Below are 22,216 nucleotides of genomic sequence, written 5' to 3'. Positions count from 1 at the left end.
TTCTCTTTTTCTTTCTCAAGAAGGGTGAAGATGCCTAGCGCACCGAAACTGCACTCCTTGCGAGGGTTTTCCCACCCTGGGAAGTCCTACACGGCAACGGTGGACAGCACCCAGCAGCACCTGCCTCGTCCTCTCCTCTTAAAAAAGAAAAGAAAAAAAGAAAGAAAAAAACAAAACAAAACAAAAAAAGCACCCCTCTCTCCTTTTCACTACCCCCTCCAAAGGGCTGCCTAAAGCGATCTATGGAAACTTTCTTTCCTGGGAGCGACCTGAAAGAAAGCAGAGGCACCGGGTTTAAATCAGGGGTGGACTCTGTGCTCCGGGGCCCTGTTTTTCTTGGCCATGTTAAAGTCATTTGGGGACAAATTGACTATGAAATGGGAAGGAGAACACAAAGAACGGTCTTCAGGAAATAAAACATAAATAAAAAGGAAATATTCACAGCTTCTGAAATTAACAGACTGAGTAGCAAAGCCAAAAGTCAAAGTATCCTCAAAGTAACCTTGGAAATAAAGCATCACGAAAGAGCAGAGGGATGGGCGAGGGAGGAAGGGATGTCCTCCGAGGAGTGGGAGAGGGCCCGGCAGGCCAAGTCGGGCAGGGCGGGCGGACTGGGCGCGGAGCGAGGCCCTGCCACCAACCCCGGCTTTAACGGCGGTCACTCGGGTGGATGAGGCCTAAAGATTCCACCGCTAATATTTTTTTTATTAATATTTTTTATTTTTTATTTCTGGACTGACTCAGATAAAGAGATTTAGAAGGACTGAGCACCAGCCGATGCACTTCTCTGGACTTCTCTCCTCAATCCGTTGCCAACTTTGATTGAATGGGTGCTGTGGATGTGATTATATAATACTGCCATTTCCAAGCAGTGTTTTTGGTAGGTTTTAATAAACAGACTTTTCAAAAGACGGCAATATAGAATTGTTAGATCCGTTGTTGATCTAAAAATATTTGCTTTATATTTTCATTAAATGACTTCTTTTAATATTTTATTCAGAATACTTATGAACTGCTGCAAAACGGTAATTTATTTTTCCCCAGATCTTGTATTACGTGTTTTTTTCAGACGAGCACAAATCAAAATGAAATGAAAATATGGACAGTTGCTAGGTAGTAAGGGTATCTTTTGATGTGATCATTTGATTGTAATTTAATTTGAGTAGTGATTCCGTAAGAGCTGATCGAGAAAATAAATTTGTTAGAATGAAATAGTCTGTGTCTGATGCATAAGCGCTATGTGGGAAGACAAGAGTTCTTTAGAAAATATTTTTTTAACTAATGCCAATCCTTAAATGATAGCACTGAGGAAGGAGAGTCTGCTCCACCTAAGGTATATTTGGAAATATAGAGTAAAGGACAGTCATGACAGAAAGTGCTAGTACTTTAACAGAGTTGTCACTCCTCGTTAATCCATAAAGCTCACAACATTATTCTCTCCCTTGGTTTCAGTGGGTGTTTTTAGTGTGTTTATAGGTGAGATTGCCTAAAGACTAGTCCTTTTCTTGGAGATACCTGTGTCCTTTATCATCTTTACCAGAAGATTGGACTACATCACCAGTAAAAATGTGCCACCTGGTTATTAATGGTTAATACAGAGCTTCCCCCCTAAGTTTAGCCTCTCTTTCCCTTCCCGTCAACCTCGCCATACTGCTAAGTTTCTTTCCTCTTTTTCTGAAGACTAATACTTATAAAGAATAGCTGTCAAGTCTATAAAATATTTTTGTATTAATTACTGCCCATTAATAACTATATGCAATTCAGTTTAAATTATTAAGCTGTTCTGGTGTTTTGTTTTGTTTTGTTTGTTTTTCTTGTGCTGAAAGAATGCAGTTCTGAAATCCTGATGCTGGGCCACACACTACATTACCCTCAGTGTGATGACCAGCTCAGACTTAAGAGTCTATTCTACATTTCTATGTTCCGGTCTTTCCCCAGTATGATTCCATATCTTCTTTACTGGTGCTGGGGCTTTGAGTTTTGTTTTTTTGTTTTTTGGTTTTTGGTTTTTTTGATCACTCTAGATACACCCTGCAGAGCGGTCACATTTATCAAGTTAATGTATCAATATTTACAATGTGGGAAAATGAAAGTATAATGCCTCAGGTTGTGAGTACTACAGATGCAAAAAGCTCTGCTCAGTAGAGTCCTTTCGTATTTAAATACTTAAAAAAAGTATTTGGGAGTGATAAAGCAATGATTTTATGGATTAATTTAATCTCATTTAGCTGTCACACTTTCTACCTTCTCTCATCTTCCTCTCTCTTCCTCTGACATCGATGCAGGGGTTAAAAAATCCGGAAAACTGTGAGATCAACAAGGAACAGTCATTTCTTCTAGACAGACCCTGTGTCACTTTCATAAATCAAGCCCAGCCAGATGGCCATGTATTGGGTTGCATTATTTTAAACACCAAATCGTACTAAAAAATCACAATCATTTTGATTTGTGAAATCTGAAAAAGGCCATATTTATTAAACAGAGAGAAGGAAAAAATGAAAACAAGAAACCACAATTTACTTTTCTTTGCCTTCTTGTTTCCTATTTCTCTTGCTATTGTAATCTCTCTGCCCAGCAGATTTACAACCTGGAGTGGGGGCCGGGGGTGGGGACAAGCTTCATCATTTTTTTGAAGGTCTACAGGGGCAAGCAAAGAAGGCCTTATGAGAAAGCTGAGGATTGGGTGTGGTGGTTTTTATATGGTGGATACTACTGGCACGTGAGATGAAATCCTATTTTCCCTACAGGAATGGCAGTGGTTGATTAGACAGAGAATGTGTCTATTTAAAATTTTAGGAGGTATTTGCTTACTTGATTTGGCTGACGACAAAAGAACTAACATTAGATTTCACACTGTTTTCTACTAAAAAGCAACCTTTGCTGATTACTTTGGAAGAAGCCCAGATTTAGGGGTAGCAGAGTAACTTTTCACTGGAGAAGATGGGAAAGAAAGCCCATTTTATTTCATCATTTTGCATTTTTAAAAGTGAGCTGGTGCTTGCACTCCATATTTTTTTTTTTAAATCAACCCTTTGAATGTATTTACAAAATGAAATTCATGGTTGAAAAACAAAAGAGGGCAGCTATAACTGAGAGGTTTTGTGCTAAGGCTTATATTGTTACACATGTAAATAATGAAAATATTGTTATATATCACCAGATCTTTTTAATGAATTTGGTCATTGTGTTCCTTTGCAGCGCAAGTGTCTTGTGCTTCGTAAAGTGCCCATTTGTTTCCTCCATTTCAATCCACCCCCTCCTCCCCTTCCAACCCAAAGGAAAGTGACAAAGTTCTGTTCCATCAATCTGGCTAATCCCGAGCTGGGCCCATTTATAGTTTGCAGTGTCCTGTGGCTTCCTGATCAGTCGTCCAAGCCCCTGTCACCTCATTCACCCAACCATCTTCCCCTGCAAGTCTGGGCGATAAATCATTCAAGGTGTATTTAAAATAGTCACTTTGCTGTTGTTGCTCTGCCTTTTTTTTTTTTTTTAAGTACTTAGCCAAGGACTACTTCTTTGTTCCAAAATAGAACTGTTCATTATTGATCTTAGAGATTCCCTCTGCTTCCCTGTAGCCTCCAGTGTTTGCTTATTACCATGCTCATAATCTGTTTTGTATGAATGGTTTTCAACATTCAGAGAATAATTGGTTCTAATATTAAATGCAGTATATACTATTGATAGTTTTATCGATAAGTGTAATATTTTAAATAATTTTAACAATTAAATTTGTTTTTTAAATTATATATTTGTAAAGTATTTATCCTGTTGGAAGCAACAATATATTGTTGTATTTATTCGTTTATTTTTGTAATAAATGATCAACCTCTTCAAGCTAAATCAAAAATGACACTTTTATATATTTATACAAAATGCATTTTAAGATATGGGCATATTTGCACCAATTTGTATGTAAATAGAGTCAGAGCCATCAATAACTTGTAGCTTTCAGAACTAAATTGAAGGAAGAAACATTCTCTCCACATGGAGTTTAGTTTGCCCAAGTTCCAGGGTAATTAATCAAACTCTAAAATGGATGCAACAAGTATTGGCACTGGATGCAGACTTGAAATTAATTATTTAGGAGGTGGACCTGGTTTTTTTCAAGGCAGAAGGATAGAAATGAAAGAATTCTCTTCTTTCATGAAATGCACGTGGCTGACTGGACTGATTAGAACAGATGCTATTTATCGGTGATAAAAACCTAATACCTGGCTGTGCTCAGACATCTATGCTAGGGGAAAGGTGTTGAGAGTTAAGACTTGGAGGCTCTCAGTGACTCAGAAGCAAGGTGATTGGAAAAAAAAGAGTTGTGTTATGTTTGCTTTTTAAAAATAGTCCTTGAAATGGCTGTGAGTGAAGAACCTTTCTCTGCTAGTCCTGTTACTGACAGCATGAGCAATCAGTACAGGTGTTGCTGTTGCTGATGTTGGTAAGAGTGAGGCGCGTCAGAGGTGTGGGGGCCACCTCTCCAGCTTTCAGAGTTCTGTAGGTCACTTGGTCATCTCAGTTTCTCAGGGCGGCTGTTCCGAGGGCCTGAAGGTCACCCACGTGACCTCCCGACTGCAGGAGCCCCACCGTGGGCTTGATCTTGATTTCAGTAAGGAAATCAGAGGGCACTGGGTTTGCCTGAACTTTCCAGTCTAGGAAAGGAAATAGTGCAGAGGCTGGAAGACCTGGGTGGGGGTGGGGGAGCGGAGATAGCAAGAGGGGTACTTGTGTAATCAGATTCTTTGATTTTGTTAGCCTGGCTCATGGCCTATTAATTAGATTACTCTCTCTTTCATTCTTGATTTCACATCCGTGTTTGTTCCTGTATCCTAAAATGTGGGCGCGAGCGTGGCGAGCAGGAGCCTATGATGTCACTGCCGGCCAGCGGCGGCCGCCTGGCCTTCTGGAGAGCTGTGGGCTGCGTTCTTTATGAGTCTTACGAGTCGGGTCTTCCTCGAGGAAGAGTTGGCTCTGGAAGTGACCTCAGAGGGGTCTGGGAAGAGGGCAACTGGCATTCTTGCGGCCGCCCGGTGTGCGCGCTAGTGTGTGTGTGTGTGTGTGTGCGCGCGCGCGCGCGCGCGCCTGGGTGCCGGGGAGGGGAGGGGGCTGCAGATATTCGCGGCCTGGACTCTCCAGCCCCAGGGATGCAGATGGCTTGCTCAGGTGCAGGGCCTGCCTCGAGTGCCATGGGGACCCGAGGAGCGGAGCAGGACAGCGCCGGGGCAGCGGGCGGCGGCAACCCAGCCTCTCCCCGGGACGCAGGGCCGGCCGGGCACCGAGGCGGGGCGGTGGCGGTCGCGGCGGGGTGGCCTCCCCCTGCCCGGCCCGGCCCGGCCGGCGGCCCGGCCCTAACAGCTGCTGCCAGTCCCACAAGTTGTTTTCCTCGTGGCGACCATTCAGCAAAACGCACGATCCTTTCTCAAAGATTTAAATTTCGCGGATGAATTACCATACACCGGTTGCTTAGCAACTAAATTCAAGCAGGCCTAAGAATATGCAAGCTTTTTGTATTCTCATTAATAAAATGCCACTCTGACACAGCAACCCGACTTTGGATCACTGCAACTTCTGTAAAAGCCGTAGGAGAATACAAACCGATCCTGCCATTTAATTACAGATCAAAATGGCTTGAAACGCGATGTTTTGTTCATCTATCTTCCTAAAAGCGATGTAAAAAAAATAACGGCTTTTCAAGAGCAGTAGTAATTTTTTTTTTTCTTTAATGGAGTTGTCTATCGGGGTTACTGATAATTGTCAACTGAAACTTTTTTGAAACACAGGTTGAGATACTCCTTTTCATCAGCATCTCTGCTCTCCCCCTCAGTGCCCCGTGCTCTGATCCTGCGCTCGTTCCCCAGCCAGTAACAGTTCTTACCCTAATTCTGGAAGTACTCGGGCCTTGGGAGCCCTAGAGACTACAGGGCAGCTGGTGGAGCAATCGACAAGGCCGGTGGCTGGAGAAACACTAAGACGTTGAGGAGAGAGAGAGACAGAGAAATGAAAACTTGCGAAAGTTTCCTTGGAAGGTCGGTCGGCTCAGGTTCCGGAGGTTCCGGCGAACACTTTGTGGAACGCAGAGGGGAATGAAAGGTAGAGATGCCTGTCGACCTCTGTGGCACGTTTGCGGATTTTCCGTGCTGGGGCCCAGCCTCCTCTCCCCGGAATTCGGTTGCCACCTCCCCTTCCGCGGACCGCAGAGTTCAGAGGGGCTGGGTTCAGGGCCTGCTGACTCCGGCTCTCCCGGAGACCCACCTCCCTGCTGCCCCAAGCCGTGGAGCCCCGGAGGAAACGTACAGAAGGAGCTGGACCCCCTGGGTCTTCAAAGACTCTGGCCCAGCCCGGAGCCTGGGATTTACAGAAGGCGGGCACTTTGTGTGTCCTCCCGAAGGGTGCGGCTCCGGGACGGGGACGCGCGGGCTCAGAATGAGGGGCTAACCCTTTGCTCTACGCAGCCCGCCCGTGGGGGGAGCAGGGGTCAGAGAGGACTGGCCTCGTGCGCCGGGAGGTCGCATTGTTCGGGAGTGCGCCGAGATCTAGGAGGCCCGAGCTGTGCAGCGGGGGCAGGGAGGAGGAGGCCGGCGGCTTTGTGAAGTTTGGGGCCTCCAGGCCCTGCGCGCCGCACTCCGGAGTGCAGTGCTCGGGGAGCCCCGCGCACTCGGCTTCGGCGGGTGGGGGAGCTCGAGCCCCGGGGGGAACCCCGGAGGAGGCTGCGTGTGCCCGGCCCCGGCCTGGCCACCTCCTCGCGCCCCGGCCCCGGCCCCGGCGCCCCGGGCCTGCGCGGCGACACAGAGCCCGCTGCGGACGGGCGCGGGCCGCGAGGAAGGCAGGGGTGCCAGCGGCAGCGCGGGGCCGTCCCCCGCCGGGGTGACCGCGCGCCGGCCCGGCTCTTGGAGCGGTCACAGGAGGCCGCGGTCCGCTCTAGAAAGATCCAGGGGCAAAACTGAAACTCTCCAGATGGGTTCCAGTAACCTTCCCAGGGAGCCAAGCCCCTTCCTTTGCACTTTGGCAAACGTGAGAACTTTAGAGGTGGCTCTTCCCCCTCCACCCCGGGGTCAGTCTGGACGCTCAAGGATACGGTATCCAACCCCCGCCCCCACCACCACCATCAACTGCCTCAATTTTATCCGATTTCTTTATAGTGAACAGGAAAAAAAAAAGTGGAAATCATACCAGAAGTTGAAATATTTGCTGTATTAAGTGCTCAGAGGCATTCGAGTTCGTTTTTCAGTAAAATGTACATAATAAACAGGAAGCCATTTATTTACAAATACAATTGCCCCAGACAAGCCACATTCCATGTACGTAATTCATTAATAGAATTCGTTCCTTTTCCTCCCTTTGGAAAGAGAAATTTTAGCTTTTAAAAATAGCTGGGTCTTGGGGGAGGGGAAACAGCGTGGTTACCTGTTCCTAGAAAAAGAAGCAGGGATGTCTAGCCAATTCTTGTCTGTGGGGGTGTTAAACAGTATAAAATAACCATTTACGAGGCGTGGAGAACTTTTTTTTTTCTTCTTTTTCACTCTTCAGAAAATGAGTTTGTTGGTCCATGGTTGCTGTCACTGGAGTTGACCAGTGGAAATGTGCTGGGAATGTAATCCTAGTTGGCGTGTGTGCGCCTATACATGTGAACAAAGCTAAAATTTAAATAACTTGAGCTGGCTGGGAATATACCAGAATTTTATCCATAAAAGTCATTAGTTGCCATAGTTTTAGAAATGTCTGTGGAAACGTGCCTGTCATTCTCTCTCCTTCTTGAGAGGCGTGATCCTGGGGAGATGCTAGCACCGGGCTCCCTAGTCACCAGTATAGGCCAGTACCAGTTACCTAGAGAACCTGAGTGTGGTGTTCCCTAATCTGAGAAGCTACCTTGAAGTGAATCACCTGTCCTTGCAAGTTGGGAAGAGGGACCTTGTTTGGGAGAGAACCATCTGGGGAAAGGCAGAATGAAGTGTGGGTCTCTGGGTGACCTGGTGAGTAGCAAGTAAACATCAGAAGCACGGGACATGCCGAGGTGTGTCTGGGGCTTTGTGACATCCCAAGACATGACATGTTTACAAAGGACAAAAAGAGTGATAAACTGTTCGTGTTTTATTGTTGTAGCTACAAAACAACAGGCCGGACGCTGAGAGGAAAGCAAAAACATCTTTTTAATACAAAAACAAAAACAAAAGGACAAGGGATGTTCTGATGAAGAGCTTCCTGGGAGATTGCACATTAGTTGTGTCCTCCAGGACTGCCTCCCGGCAGAAGGCAAGCCCATTTAGTCGGCTGGAACACTGCACACTGAAATAGAATAGATATTCATTTCAAAGAGCTCACTTTGTGCCAGCACTGAAATAAAAGGTGCCAAAACCTGCTACCCTCACTCTACCCGGGGTTCAGGCAGGGCAACTTGGAGGTGTGAGCTGGGGCTGGGCAGGTTTGTTCTACTCCTCCACCCCTGTAAGAATCTGGGAGGCAGAGAGTCTATTTTTCATTTACACTTCCGAGGTTGAAAACTCCCCAGCAGAGTTTTTTAAAAATAAATTAAAAAGCCTAATCAGAGGACTGGTATCACCCAGAAACTAACAAAATGAAAATAAATGCCTTCCTAGCTTGGTCTGGAGAAGAATCTGTAGGTTACAATGTGGGGAAAAACCCATTAGTGAACACAATAACGTCTACAAAGTATTTTTAATTAACATTTTGGAGGGGGAAGAAGTCTTTCAAACTTGCTCAGGCGGCCCTACTGATTATACTTTGTACTCCTTGAAGATTCTTCCCGAGGTTTAGAAACATCTCGACCCGAGAAATGTCCTTAATTCTTCCAAGAACTATTTAATAGTTGTCCTGGATGTTTTCAACAAGAGAAGGATGCAGAGTAAGTAGTCTTGGGTCCAACGAAGCCTGGGGGAGTGGAGGTGGTGGTACTGAGCAACCTGCACCTGAGATGGAGCTTTTCAATGAGGAGGGGCCACCGGGGTCCGCACTATTTACATATGTACCTGATCCCACCGGCTTTCCTCTATTTATCAAAGAGGGGGACCTTGCTAGCCAGGCGAGGCCGTAAAAGGGAAGAGAGAGACCAAAGGACAGATCAGTTACTTGCCCACTTTGTTCCTGGGCCTTGAACTCGGCTTCAAGGAGGGGAATAAAAGTCTCCAGGGAATGAAGCCCCCCGCCTCTATTAGGATCACCCTGACACTCTCACCCCCACCTCGTGGCCAGAAAACCCGTGTGCCGGCTGATTTGCAGCAAAATGGTAACTTGAGGAACCCCGTGTGAGTGTTACATAACATACAGAACTTTCTACAGGGAGAGGTGCTTCCGTCTGATTTTTCTCCCAGTGACTCTACACAGGCATTAAGGCCTAGAAAGGAGGAATGAAGACAAATTAGATAGGAAGTCTATGGGGAAATGCATAGCCATATATGGCGAAGCATGTAAGTTTACTTGCATCTCTTCTGTGCCCCAGCGTCCTTTAAACACCCTACCTAGAGCTGTGCTTTGACCAAAAGAGGAGTCATGTCTAATTTGGGCTTTGGAGGGGAGGACAAATCATATTCAAGGATTGCTGGGACCTGGTGGCCCTAAAACCAGTAGAAGCCAAGTTAGTTCCGAGCTCTGTATTATCCTCACCCAGCTCTTTCTGAAGGAATCCTCAAACCCTTATCTGGGAGGGAAAGTTACCCCTTCCTCCATGCACCCCGCTGTGCCCATCGCAGTCCCAGGTGCTGGTTGCAGGTGAGCCACTCATTTGCCAGCAGCAGGAGTCCACCACTGCAGCAGTCCGAGGTCACATTCAGAAAGCCTGTTCTTCCAGAAGAGCCTCCCAAGGCAAAGGCGGTTGGAACCGTGTTCATTTGCCCCAAGCACGTAGGGGAGATTGGAACCAAGGGACAAGCCTTTCACAGGAGGGGATCTGGAGCAGGGCAGTTGATCTGGGCAGATCCCCAGCACCAGGCCCTCTTCGCAGGGGGACAGGGTTGGGGGGGTGAGGGGGAGGAGGGTCGAGGAGGGGGAGCTGCTAAAGGCGCGCAGGCTGACAAAGCTATAACAAAGGATTCCTGCAAAAGTAGTATCAAGGATCTTTAAATTATCACACACCTTACAGGCGTGTCCCCGGCTTCCGGGACACAGAGTCCGTTGGTTGTTCCCCGGGGCTCGGCAGACGTGCCCCAGCTATCAGTGGTGTGGGGCTGGCTGACTGGCCTCACAGCCTCGGCCCTTGCACTACTGCAGGCCACCCGGGCACGGGTGGGGGGCTGTGCCTGGGTCCCCTGGGCCTGTCGGTGGCCGTTCCCTGGCGGCCCGGTGAGGCAGTGGTCTTGTTGGACAACATCCCTTGCCCTGGATTGGCCCCTGGAAGGTGAAGGGCTGCAATCCAGCAATCCCTATGCCTCCCTGCTGGGCAAGAAGAGCGCTGGAGAAAAGGGGAGCTCCTGGGAGTGGCAGCTATCTGAGTCACCTTGGCCTTTGCAAGGAGAGCCAGCAGGACACGGTGGAAAAGATACACCCAGGACGCGCTTTTGGTGTGCTCACAGAGCCTAGGCTTGGTCGCCCGGCCCTCCCACCACCCCCCACCAGGGGGCGGCGGGGGAGGGGAACCTGATGTCCTCTGGCCCCTCTATCACCACTGCCTCCAGGCCTCCTGCTACCGCCACCGGAACCTGGTAGGCACCCAGCACCATCGGTGGATAAGCACTGAAGCCCTAGCATCTGGGGAGGAAAAACTTAACAGCAAAGCCAGATAGTGATTGTGAGTGGTGAGAGGGTACAGCCTAAGGACCCCAAAACTTCACCCTCAGTGCCTCCAGCCAGGATCCCTAGGCACCCAGAGCAGCTCCCACATGCCTCTGGGAGCTGAAGTGAGGAGCATTTTTCAGGGATTGCTGGGCCCAGGAGCAGAGCTCGGGGAGACAAGAGAAATGAGAGAAGCCCTCAGCCTCTGAGGTCAAGAGGACGAAGTGAAGGAACCGCTGAGATCCAGGTACCCCTCCACATATGACAGAGGAGGGAATGAGAACAAAACCCGGGGAGAGAGGTAGAGGTGGGTACAAACTGTGCTCAGTGACCATCTCTCTCCTTCATGGTGTCCCCTTTCTTCCATTCAACTCAGAGGGAGCCCCTCAGAATGGCTGCAGACCTGGGGCATCCAGCTGCCTGTGCCCACCCAGTTGGGCCTCTCAGCCCCCACGGCCCTCCCAGCAGCCCCAAGAGGAAGGTCGGCCCAAGCTGGCTCCAGCCCTCAGGCCAGGACTCCAGAGGCCTCTGCCTCCCCAACTTGCCCCCCCCACACCCTTGGCTGGCCTGGGCGGCTGGGGGCTCCGACCTCACAAATGGCCTCGGCAGTGGGGCCCGCTAGGAAATTCCAGCCAGGCAGCCCCGCAGCAGCGCGGGGAGGGCTGGAGGCCGTGAGTGACACCGGCTCCTGCCCCTGGCTCCGTACAAGTGCAAATGAGATGCTTTCTGGCTGATCAGTCCACTGTATTTTATGCAACTTAATGTCTATGTCTTGTCAACTCTTCCAGTCAAGAAGAATAGCAGAAAATTTTAACGAGAACTTGTGTGTGCGTGTGGTTTCCGACTACAATTCCATGCGGGGAGATGGGGTGAGGCTGGAGACAGGGAGGCTTGCTGACGTGAGCAGCGCTAGAGAAAGCCCCCTAAAATGCAACCTTAGGCCACAGAGAAAGAAAAAAGAGGCAGGATGGGATATGGCTGCGGACAAGAGACCCTGATGAAATGAGGTGGGTTTCTGGCTGGGAAAAGTTTAAAGTTCTAATCTTTCTTTTTAAGGAACAAAATTTATTTGTGTTTACTGGGGTGCCGGGGACAGATCAAACTCCTTCTGCCAGCTTACCTCACATCTTGAACAACTGCCTCCACCTCTGACCAGACTCCCCCACCAGGTTGCCAGGTTTTCTGAGAAAGCAAGTCTGGCCAGACCTAGGTGATGTGAGCTTCCTGTAGCGTAAATTTGGGGGGTGGGGGTGTGCAGGGCAGGTCAGAGGGACCAAAGGGCCCTCTGGTATCTGGCCCCAGGCCACCTCAAATAGTTCACATGGGCACTTGGGAAGAGCTGTGGTCTTTTTCTTTTTTCTTTTTCTTTTTTCTTTCTCTCTCTCTTTCTTTTTTCCTAGCATAGAGCCCTAGAACTCCTGGTAGTACAGCCAGAGAGGACCAGAGGGCCAGCTCCACCTTCCACCCCCACCCCTCCTCATAGGAATTGTGTCTCTGGCTTGTCTGCAGCTGACCCAAGGCCCGGGAACAATGGGTTTTCTTAGCCCTGTTCCCAAGCCCTGCCCCTCTCCCCCCTGCCAGGCTCAGTGGTAGGCAGGGCCCAAATGGCTGAGAGTAAGGGGAGCTTCATGCCAGCTCTTGCCCCCTCTTTCATGGTGTTCCCAGGGTCAGCAGGGAATTTGTTGCTGACATATGAAGCTGTCCTGTGAAGATCTGCCTCTGGGGTTCGGCTGCCCATTCAAGGAAGCTAGGGTAGTTTTACTCTGAGGCCTCAGGCTCTTCTGAAGTTGCTCGCAGCTGGGGCCAGGCAGAAGAGGCAAGTACCCAGGGGCCAGAGGAAGGAGACTAGCCCAGGCCCATTTCATTCAGGTGAGGGGTTTGGACCTTTCGGGCATCCTGGATGGTTCCAGCCTCTCCTGTTACCTATGGAGGAGTCCTCCTCTGCTGTGTTCCTTGGCTGAGGTGTGAGATCCCTCTCTGCTGGGCAATTAACTCTAACAAAATAGAACGGGGAGGGGGTGATCATGTGCTTCACATCAGGAGAAGGGGCCACCCGGCACTCTGAAACCATCCAAACTTTCACGCCGCCGCTTAGCAGAGGAGTTTGCTTCTCACAAGCAGCTCAGATTTCTGCCAGCCAGAGCCCGGGCATCTCCATACCAGCCTGGTAAACACATCAGAACCAGATGCACGCTGCTGCTCTGGGCCTCCACCCGGGAGCCAAGGTGCGGGGGCAAAGTCCCAAACCAGACGGACTTGACACTCACTGCCCCCGACTCACTCAGCGTCCTGACGGGCCCAAATGAAGGGCTGAACTCTGGGGCACGGAGCGGAGGTGACCTGCACCAAAATGAACTGCTGGCTCATCCAACTGTCTGGCTGCTTAGCCCACCTGCTTCGTGGGCACTTGGGAAGAGCTCTGGTCTTTTTCTTTTTTCTTTTTTCTTTCTCTCTCTCTTTTTTCCTAGCATAGAGCCCTAGAACTCCTGGTAGTACAGCCAGAGAGGACCAGAGGGCCAGCTCCACCTTCCACCCCCTGCAAGGACCAGAGCCCCTGCAAGCTGCCCCATCTTCTCTTCTTGCTACGGAATCCCCACCAGCAGTCCATTCCCTTGTGCCCTCCATGCTGCCTCCTCCCATCCCAGAACCTATGCATTGGGGATAGAAAGGGTGTCAATAAAGAGGCAAGCAGGAGTGACAAACCATCTTCAGAAATAAAGAAACCCAGCCACAGCAGCCTTTGCACCAACAGACGCTTCTCACTAACCTTTACTTTTCAAACAGTCGCTCAGCTTTTGACAGGCCCACACCATTTCACCCCAGGAGCAAAAAGAAAATGTAAAACCTAGGCCAATTTCCTTCTTCCTCCTTTGCTCCCTGAGCTCACCATTCCTCACTTCCTCACCTCCCAGCCATCTCTATATCCACTACTCTCCATCCGAAGGTTTATAGACACTCGCTCCTTAAAATTTTCTAGGGCTTAAGTATTCCCAGAGTAACCGGTGAGAGAACACACCCTGCTCACCCCACCTCTGCCTCCAAACCTTGTAACCACCATCAGCAGTCATACATCGCATAACTCGATGCCTGGTGGAAACGTGGACTCCATTATTTATCAGAAGTAGCAATAAACTTTACTGAAAGAAATAGAGTCAGCATTGACTATGGGCTACCTACTGGAGAACTCTTTGGAAACATCCCCTCTACCTTCTTACCTCCTTTATTGGGGTGGAGTGCTGTAAAAATCTTAGGTAGCAGGCTTCTCAAAACAGCTTGATTACCTTGAGCAGGTTTGGAGTCCTCCACTCCAATCATGAGTAATAAAGTCACTAATAGTCGTAATTGGTTTTTAATTGCTTGATCTGATTGGTGGCTTTCTTCCTGACCCCATTTGGTTTCTTGGGGTGGAGGGGGGGGAAGTACAGGTGGTCCAGAAGCAGTAAGGGGAAGCCATTTGCAGGCAACTTTTTCAAGCAGAAGGGAAAGTACTTTTGTTATATTTGCAGACATGTGTCTCACACATTTTTCCCCCTGCTTTTTGTAAACTATCTAAGAATAAACATTACAGATCTGGGTTTTAATTCCTCCAGATGGGATCATAAAGTACCTAGGAGAGATTTTATATATATATAATAGAATTGAGGACACATGGCTGTTGTTCACATTGAAAGCCGAATAGAGACTCCAGGCAAAAGCAAGAACAACTGAACTGTCCGTGGAATCCAGTATCTGGGCAAGTTCACTTTATTCCTTCTCAGGAAGAGGGTCTGCGGCAGCGAGGAAAAGTTTGCCCAGGTCTTTGAAGCGGGACACCGCGCGGGGCGGGCCAGACCTTCCCACTAGCCAGGCGGTTGGGCTGGGGGCTTGGGGACCCTTCTTGGCAGATCATGCCCCCCACGCCACCCCCTCCTCTCCCTCTCTCTCTCTCTCTCTCTCTCTCTCTCTCCTGTCCCCGGGGCCTTCGATCGCCCAGGCTCTCCTCTTGAGGACCCCACCGGAGAACTTGCTCTGCGCCTCGGGCCGCCCGCCCTCTGCTCCTGCCCGCTCCGCCGCGCTCTGGACTCACCCCGCGCGGTCCTTCCACTCCGCACAGGCAGGAAACCGGCCTCAGTCCGGGCAACATTTGAAACCACGTTTTATCAATACCAGCAAAGACCGGCTCGCACGCGGAGGGCTCTGAGCTCCCGAGCCCGCTTCTTGCAGAAACCCGGGTCTAGAGGGAGGGCGGTAGGGGCGAGAAATCCTCCCTCCAACCGCGATTTCAGCTTTCTTATGGAAATGAACGCGACGGCCCGCTCGCCCCGCGCCCAGCTCCCGGCCCCAGCCCCCTTGCTCCTAGCCCTTTGCTCTCTTCAGCCCCCGCCCTCCCAGCCCCGGGTTCTCGCCGGGGCCCGCGGGTGTGGACGCGCTCGCCGTGCGCCCGGGCCCTGCGCGCGCGGGGACCCTGGCCGCTGGGCTCCCCTCCGCCCCGCCGGCCGCCCCAGGCCTGGAATATTCCGAGATCGCGACTTTCTTAAAGGAGAACCGACCGCGCGGCAAAGTTCGCCGCCGCGGGGAGGCACAAAGGAGGGTCTGGGCTCCCGTGTGCTCCCGAGGTTGGGGCGACGCGTCGCCCGTCCGCCGCGGGGTCCGCTCTGGCTGCTGTGAAGGAGACGATCAGGGGACGGCAGCGCCTTGTCGTCGAGCCACTTTCCTCGCAGGGCAAGGAAGGAGAGATGCACTTGGTGGCGGAGACAAAGCTCCCACCTGGATCCCTGATCGCTTCCTTTAAGATCAGCGATCGCATCTTACGTCCTAGGGTACCTAGGGGCTCTTGAAAAAAGGAGGCTGTTAGACTGCACCCCTCGGGCTCAACCTGCGTTGGGGTCAGCAAGAAAGTTTGCCCCCGGGTGCTGGAGACGCACGCACGCACGCACGAAGTTTATTAAACCTTGCACTCAGCAGTTTTCTTTGAACGGTTAAGGCAACAAACCCCGCACCTGCCCCCTTCTCGCAGAGCCGGGGCGGTGAGCCCAGGCGGAGGGAGGGGTGGCGGTGAGCGCGTCCCGGGGCCGGTGTCTGCGCCCCAGGACGCGGCCCCGCTCGGACCCTCTCCTCGCGCGCACCCAGGCCCGGGGCTCCCCCGCCGGCCGCGCCGGCCTCCCCAGGCTGCGGCCGGGCGCCCGCCTCCTCCGGGGAGCGCAGCCGGGGGCCGGGCAGCCACCCCAAGTGTTCCCCACTCGGGCGAGGAGAAAGGCCAAAGTTCTCGGCGGGCGGTGCGCCCCCCCCCTCCCCGGGAGCGCGCTCCCGTCCGGCCCGGCTGACCCGCGACGGGGCCCCGCCAGGTGCCCGGCCTCGCGCGCGCCCTCCCAATCACACTCACTCACACTCACACTCACACCCCGCGGTGCTTTTTGTTCCGGGCCAGGCTCACTTTCACAAGTGGTTAGAAAGTCTCGAGCGCCATCTAACGGGAGCAGCAAAAAGTTGGCGCTGGGTGGAGGTTAGGACCCACGAGGCGCGGGGCCCGGCGGTGGAGGGTCCTGTGCCCCGCCCTCCCCGTGCAGCGGGGCCACGCTCCCCCACCCCATCCCCGGCACGCACGGACAGACACGCCCTGGAACTCCGGAGCCCCCCTCCGAAGGCCACTTTCCCAGGAAAGCGGTGCCCGCCTGCCCGCCTGCCCGCCGCCCGCCGCCCGCCTGGGACTGTCCCAGGCGCCCTGCCCTCGCCTCCCTTCCGAGTTCCCCCAGGCCACAGAGGAGGACGGATCGCCCTGCACCTGCCTTGACAGGGTCCTGCTGTTGCTCGAGTTCTCTCTTTTTCCTTTTGGGCCGTGAGGGAAAGTCCCAAGAAGCCCAGGGAGAGCACACCTGTTTTCCAAAAGGAACGACCATATAATGAAGAGCGGCCAGAGACGCTTCCAGGGGGATCGGGAAAGGAGGTGAAAGAGGATAACGATAAGGAAACAGAAAAGAAAAAAAAAAAAAAGAAACAGAAGAGAAGTGCTCAACTGAGGAGAGTTTAGTCCTGCGGTGGCCTCAGGAGAGCTTTAATGTCCCCAGGGAGGGAGGGATTGGGTTCTGAAGAGCAGTCCTGGTAAGGGCGCGGAATTTGCAAATGGTGAAGTCCAGGACGGAAGGGTCTCTGAAGAGGGCAAAGGAGGGGAATGGGAGAGAGGGACCCACCTCCGTTTGAGGAGTTCCAGGCCTCTCCTAAAGGTTCCAGGACACTGCAAGGCACTTGGTCACAGGAGATAGAAACTGGGACAATGCACTCCTGTCAGGTCAGGAGATCTGCAGGGTCTGGGAAGGCAGTAGAGAGGCTGGTATCTCTGACCTGCTATGAATCAAGGCGGACAAGGAGGAGAGGTGCCGGTCAGGCCTAATCACCTGGGATCTCAGGAGATCCCAGGGCTGCCAGCTGTCCTTCCGGTTAACAGTGGGGGTGACCAGTCTCCGATGCCTCCCAGTAAAGGGCCAGAGGCAGGAAGGCCTGTGGACAGCCTTTGGGGGAGGGGGGGGTTGAAGTTGGCCATGTGATCAGAGGTGGCCAGGCTGGAGTCCAGATTCCAGGAGGAAGTGTTGGATCTCGGTGATGACCCTCTGTCCTCCCTTCCTCGGGGCTATAGAATGGAGATCAGAAAGCCTTTTCCTCCCTCAAATGTTATGAGGCTAGAACATGCTGTCAGATGGACTAATATTTTTTGTTATGGTACAATACACATACATTTATCATGTTAACCATTTTGAGGTGTGTAGTTCAGTGGCATTAAGGACATTACCATTGTGTACAACCATCACCACCATCCATCTGCAGAACATTTTCATCTTTTAAACTGAAACTCTCTACCCATGAAACACGAACTCCACATTTCCCTTTCCCCCTGGCTCCGGGGGAACCATTCTACTTTCTGTCTCTATGGATTTAACTACTCTAGGTACCTTATGGAAGTGGAATCATCCACTGTTTATCCTTTTGTGACTGGCTTACTTCACTCAGTTCAGTATCCTCCAGGTTCATCGGTGTCGTAGCATGTGTCAGAATTTACTTCCTTTTTAAGGCTGAATAGTATTCTGTTGTATGGGAAGACCACATTTTGTTTATCCATTCATCCATCAGTGGACACTTGAGCTGTGTCCACCCTTTGCTTATTGTGAATAAAGCTATGAACTTGGGCCTACAAATAGCTCTTTGAGAATCCGGGGTAATCCGCAAGTGGGTGCCGGCCACGCGCTACCCCCGCGCGCCCCGTTGCCATGCCTTGCAAAATCGAGGAAATCAAGGACTTCTTGCTGATGGCCCGGCCGAAAGGACACCAAATCAAGAAGATAAGGATAATGTGAAGTTTAAAGTTCGATGCAGCCAATATCTTTATACTTTGGTCATCACAGACAAAGAGAAGGCAGAGAAACTCAAGCAGTCTCTGCCCCCAGGTTTGGCAGTGAAGGAGCTAAAATGAACCTGGCCCACTGATTTGAACTATATTAAAATTTTTTAAGTTCTAAAAAAACCCAAACAAACAAATAGCTCTTTGAGCTCTTCCCTTTTGATTCTTTGGGGTCTATACCTAGAAGTGGAATTGCTGGATCATCTGGTAAGTCTACATCTAATTTTCTGAGGAGCAGTCATGCCATTCTCCATAGTAGCTGCACCATTTTTCATTCCTGCCAGCAGTGAATAAGCGTTCCGATTTCTCCACATCCTCACCAGCACTTGCTGTGTTCTGGGTTTTTCTTCTTCCTCCTCCTCCTCTTCTTCTTTTTTATACTAGCCATCCTAATGGGCATGAACTGGTAACTCACTGTAGTTTTAAATCTTTGTTTCAAGGGTAAATGTACAAACATAATGAAATAATAACTAATAAGGCAATTTAACCACAGATTTTTAGCAGAGTGGAGATATCCTGGTAAGTAGTTCAAATCTCTGCTCTTTTGTATTGCATCCAGTTCTAGAAAGAGAGGAAGAAGAGAAATGGCCAAGAGAGAGGAGCACACAAAACTAACACTGCTTGATGACCATGTTTTGGCACCACTTTCTAATCACGAGCTGGAACATGGAGTGGATTTGGATTAATAAGCCTTGTTCCTTTCTTTGTTTCCAGAAGGAGACCAGAGATTCACCCTCTCTTAGTGGGGGTGGGGTGGGGAATGGTGCTTGTCTTCTTCCTGGATTCTTTGATTTGTTTGGATTGAAAGACATGCTAGTGTCCCAGACATCGGCCATGTGGACTTCTGGAAATCTTTGAAGTCCTTTTTTTCTAGGAGGGGAGAAAAAAAAGCAAGTGTGCAAGCAGGGGGGACTGCCATTGTACTCCCAGAATCCCTTGCTTGGACACTCTGTCTCGTACAAAGCATCCTTCCACTTCCTTCCATGGCCCTGTCTGCCAGTAACCTCATGCCAGTCTTATTTAGTACTTATGTGTAGTGTATTTACAAAGCGCTCTATTATCCTTTCTTCTTTTTTTACAGTAGTGCCTGGGGAAACAGGCTAGTGGTTTTGTTTTGGCTTGTTTTTTTTTTTTTTTAAGTGAACTCTACCTCTCCCCCCTCCCCTGTGTGGGGCTCAAGCTTAGGACCCTGAGATGAAGAGCCGTCTGCTTTACCAACTGAGCCAGCCTGGAACCCCCAGGTTAGTGTTTTTATTGCCCACATTTTCAGTGGAAATATCTAGAGCAGGCCCAAGAGGCTACACGGAGAGGATGGTGGTGGCCGAAGCTCTTAGCCTGAAATTTCCTTGGCCCACTGAAGCACACTCTTCCTTCCATCTGACAGGAGGGTTGGCACAGGATGGAGATGAGAGAAACCAGAGCAGCAAGCCTTGGCAGGGACCTCGACCTCCCTTCTGCCACCAGGCCAACTTTGCCGCTTGCTGAACAGCTAGGGCTCGGTGGTGGCGGTGCGGTAGCTCTCCGGGGCTCAGGGGGTGCAGGGGAGGGGGCTGGGCACCCCTTGGGGAAGGGTGCTGCCAAGGCAGTTCCCAGCACCACAGCTCCAGCCTTCGTCTGGCCCTCCCCTTTAATTGCTGTGTCTGCTCCCCAGAGAGAAGGATGTGCTGCACATCAGGAGCTCCGTAACTTAAGACAAAAGAAAAAAATCCTGACCGTGACACATGCGCGCGAGCACACACACACACACACACACACACACACACAATTATTTCCTCTTCCCTTGTTAAAGCTACTTCCCTGGGAAAGGGATGAGGCAGAGGGATTACGTCCTGGGGGCGCTGGGACCAGGAGACCCCTCAGCGTTCTGAAAGGGCTTTGTAGTGTTTGGATCCAAGCCATTTGTTTCTAGAGAGAATCACATTGGGTAGGAGCTGGCTTTTTCCATTTGCAATGGCTTATTAAGTATAAGCATCTCTCTTCTCTCTGTTTACTGAGTGATTAGCTCTCCCTCCAACTGACCCTGCCAGGGGAGATAGCCAAAGTATATCCTTAACACACAGTTACCCTGCGAAATGTCCTGCCCATAAACCCGGAGACCACAGACAGGACCCTGAGGTTAATCTCGGTGTCTTCCTTTTATAGCCGGCAAGGAGGCTCTCCCTGATGGTGTGGTGTGTGCTAAGGCCACCCGGATTCCCACGGTTCCATTCTGGTCACAGGAGGAAGAAGTAGGATCAGAGGCAAGCTGGTGTAGGCCCTCGGCGTGTGGCTTGGCCTGGAGGCCCCAGCCTCAGGGCTTACTCGCTGTCCATGAGTCTTCCGTAAGCTGTACAGCGACCCTTCCCACGCAAAACTGTCCCTCACGTCCTCGTGCGGCAGGACAAAGGCGAGAGGGAAAAGCTCCTTCACACACCTGAATGCAGGCAGTTGGAAAAATCTGGGAACTCGTAATCAGTAAAGATTAACCAGAAACTGGATGATTAGTAGCTGGTTGCCGGGTCTCTAGTGGGTCAGTTTTGTATAAGGACAGACCAGCTGCACTTGCAGACTGAGCCTTAATCAGCCAGATTCCAAAGGTCAGAGTGGAAACGAAATCATGCAATTTACCCAAATTTCAGAGACTGAATTCAATTGTAGGGTTTGGTCTGGAAATAAGGATGAGTTATTTCCAACTAAGTGGATTCTTTTTCCTCTCTGCCTTTTTTTTTTACTGTGATATAAGGAAAGCCCAAGAAATATCATCAATATTGTTATATAAATATTGTGCCCGTGCATATTCCATGGTACAGACTGTAATGAAATAATTAAGTCAAACGATTCTCAACTCCCTCCATATTCTCACTGGCAGCTCAGTACTTTGATTCTGCATTGTGCTTTTGTAACAAGGCTGCACTCTTACCACTCAACCGTTAGAATTCTTATGTGAGTGTCATATTTATTCCATGCACCTAGTACTATTTACTACTTGATAGGATCCAGAGCTGAGACAGATCCTGTGTATATAGGAGTTGGCATCTCGGCTAAGAGTAGGGATTCTTAAATCTGCCACTCACCCCCTCCTCACCATCTCCTGCTGAAAAATAGACCTCTCAGATTGCATGACTAAGCGGGAGGGTTCTAGGTGGGTGGAGAGGATCAGGCTTGAGTTCTGTTTGATCTCCAGATTCACTGCACTATGTCTCTAAATTTGTGTGTCTACATCACATACACCACACACACACACACACACACACACACACACAGAGGACCCAGAACACACACTGCACAGACGATAGGCGACATAATACGCACACATGTCTTAAGTGGGCTCTGGCCCAGTTCCTTCTCCTCTGGGTGTCCGGGAGACCAGGTGCCAGAAGGGGACCATGAACTGACACAGGGGTACCGTGGCTGCTGAGCCCCGGTCAGTCCTCTGAGGTGAAGTGTGGTTGTGCCAGGCGAGAGCATGAGGAAGGGGCAAGAGAGCTGGCTTCTTGTATTTCTTATCCTTAATTTCCTATTTGTTCTCCCTTTTTTCCCCCAAGCCTTTTGTTTGTGTTCTTTTTTAAAATTTTATTTCTTTATTTGACAGAGAGAGAGAGAGAGAGAGCAGGAGTGGGGTGATAGAGGCAGAGAGAGAGGGAGAAGCAGACTCCCCGCCGAGCAGGGAGCCCGATGCAGGGCTCAGTCCCAGGACCCTGGGATCATGACCCAAGCTGAAGCCAGCCGCCTGACTAAGCCCCCCAGGCACCCTTTTTGAAGTCTTTTTGAAAAACAAATTACCCATCTCAGAGAGGCTAAGAGAAATCATCAGATTCTCTTGTTTCTAATGAAGCAAGTTGTTCTCGCATTTGGGACCTGACATTTAAAGATTATCCTCCTGTGAGCAGAACAGGGGTGGTGACATCAGAGGAGGCCATGGGGAAGAGGGCGCCGGTCTCCCACCTCTACAGAGCGAGTACCCTGCTCCTGTCTACGTGGCCCCCGGAACCCCTGTCCCGTGGCTGCTGGACTCATTCGATTCACACCTACTGACCTGTGCAGGTGGTGTGTCCTGGTTACAGAAAGCAAGTCACAGACAAGCACACTATGTCTTCCTGGAGCAGCCATGGACGATTCTTTGGGGGACAAGTCAAGTAATTTAACTGACAGATA

The 22,216-nt window shown here is 50.5% G+C and overlaps 1 protein-coding gene, 1 long non-coding RNA gene and 1 pseudogene across 8 annotated transcripts in view; 2 read left to right on the top strand and 1 right to left on the bottom strand.

Moving 5' to 3' along the window:
• LOC144323932 (uncharacterized) overlaps positions 1-14,055 on the top strand; it is a 29,774-nt gene extending 15,719 nt beyond the window's left edge. The window contains exons 3-4 of one of the 2 annotated variants that reach the window (XR_013389286.1): positions 5,816-10,643; positions 11,090-14,055. The gene's annotated coding sequence lies outside the window, so the exon portion shown is untranslated. Of the gene's footprint in view, positions 1-5,815; positions 10,644-11,089 lie in introns of those variants that run through there. The other variant, XR_013389287.1, reaches the window with a different exon arrangement.
• LOC144323938 (uncharacterized) lies at positions 8,121-17,286 on the bottom strand. Of its 6 annotated transcripts, none has more exons than XR_013389324.1 (4): positions 16,881-17,286; positions 16,479-16,565; positions 9,661-15,525; positions 8,121-9,340 (listed from the first exon to the last, which is right to left on the bottom strand). It is a non-coding gene; the product is annotated as an uncharacterized LOC144323938 (long non-coding RNA). The 6 variants fall into 6 exon arrangements; XR_013389326.1 differs by having other exon boundaries at positions 13,929-15,525; positions 16,881-17,284; XR_013389325.1 differs by having other exon boundaries at positions 8,121-8,877; positions 8,976-15,525; positions 16,881-17,283.
• Positions 17,287-17,936: 650 nt separating this feature from the next.
• LOC144323937 (large ribosomal subunit protein eL38 pseudogene) lies at positions 17,937-18,185 on the top strand (annotated as a pseudogene).
• Positions 18,186-22,216: the final 4,031 nt, after the last annotated feature.

Source organism: Canis aureus, chromosome 11, assembly GCF_053574225.1.
Source record: "Canis aureus isolate CA01 chromosome 11, VMU_Caureus_v.1.0, whole genome shotgun sequence".
NCBI classification, from domain to species: domain Eukaryota; kingdom Metazoa; phylum Chordata; class Mammalia; order Carnivora; family Canidae; genus Canis; species Canis aureus.
Note: the sequence above shows the minus strand (reverse complement) of the source record. Positions and strands in the feature narration are given on the sequence as shown.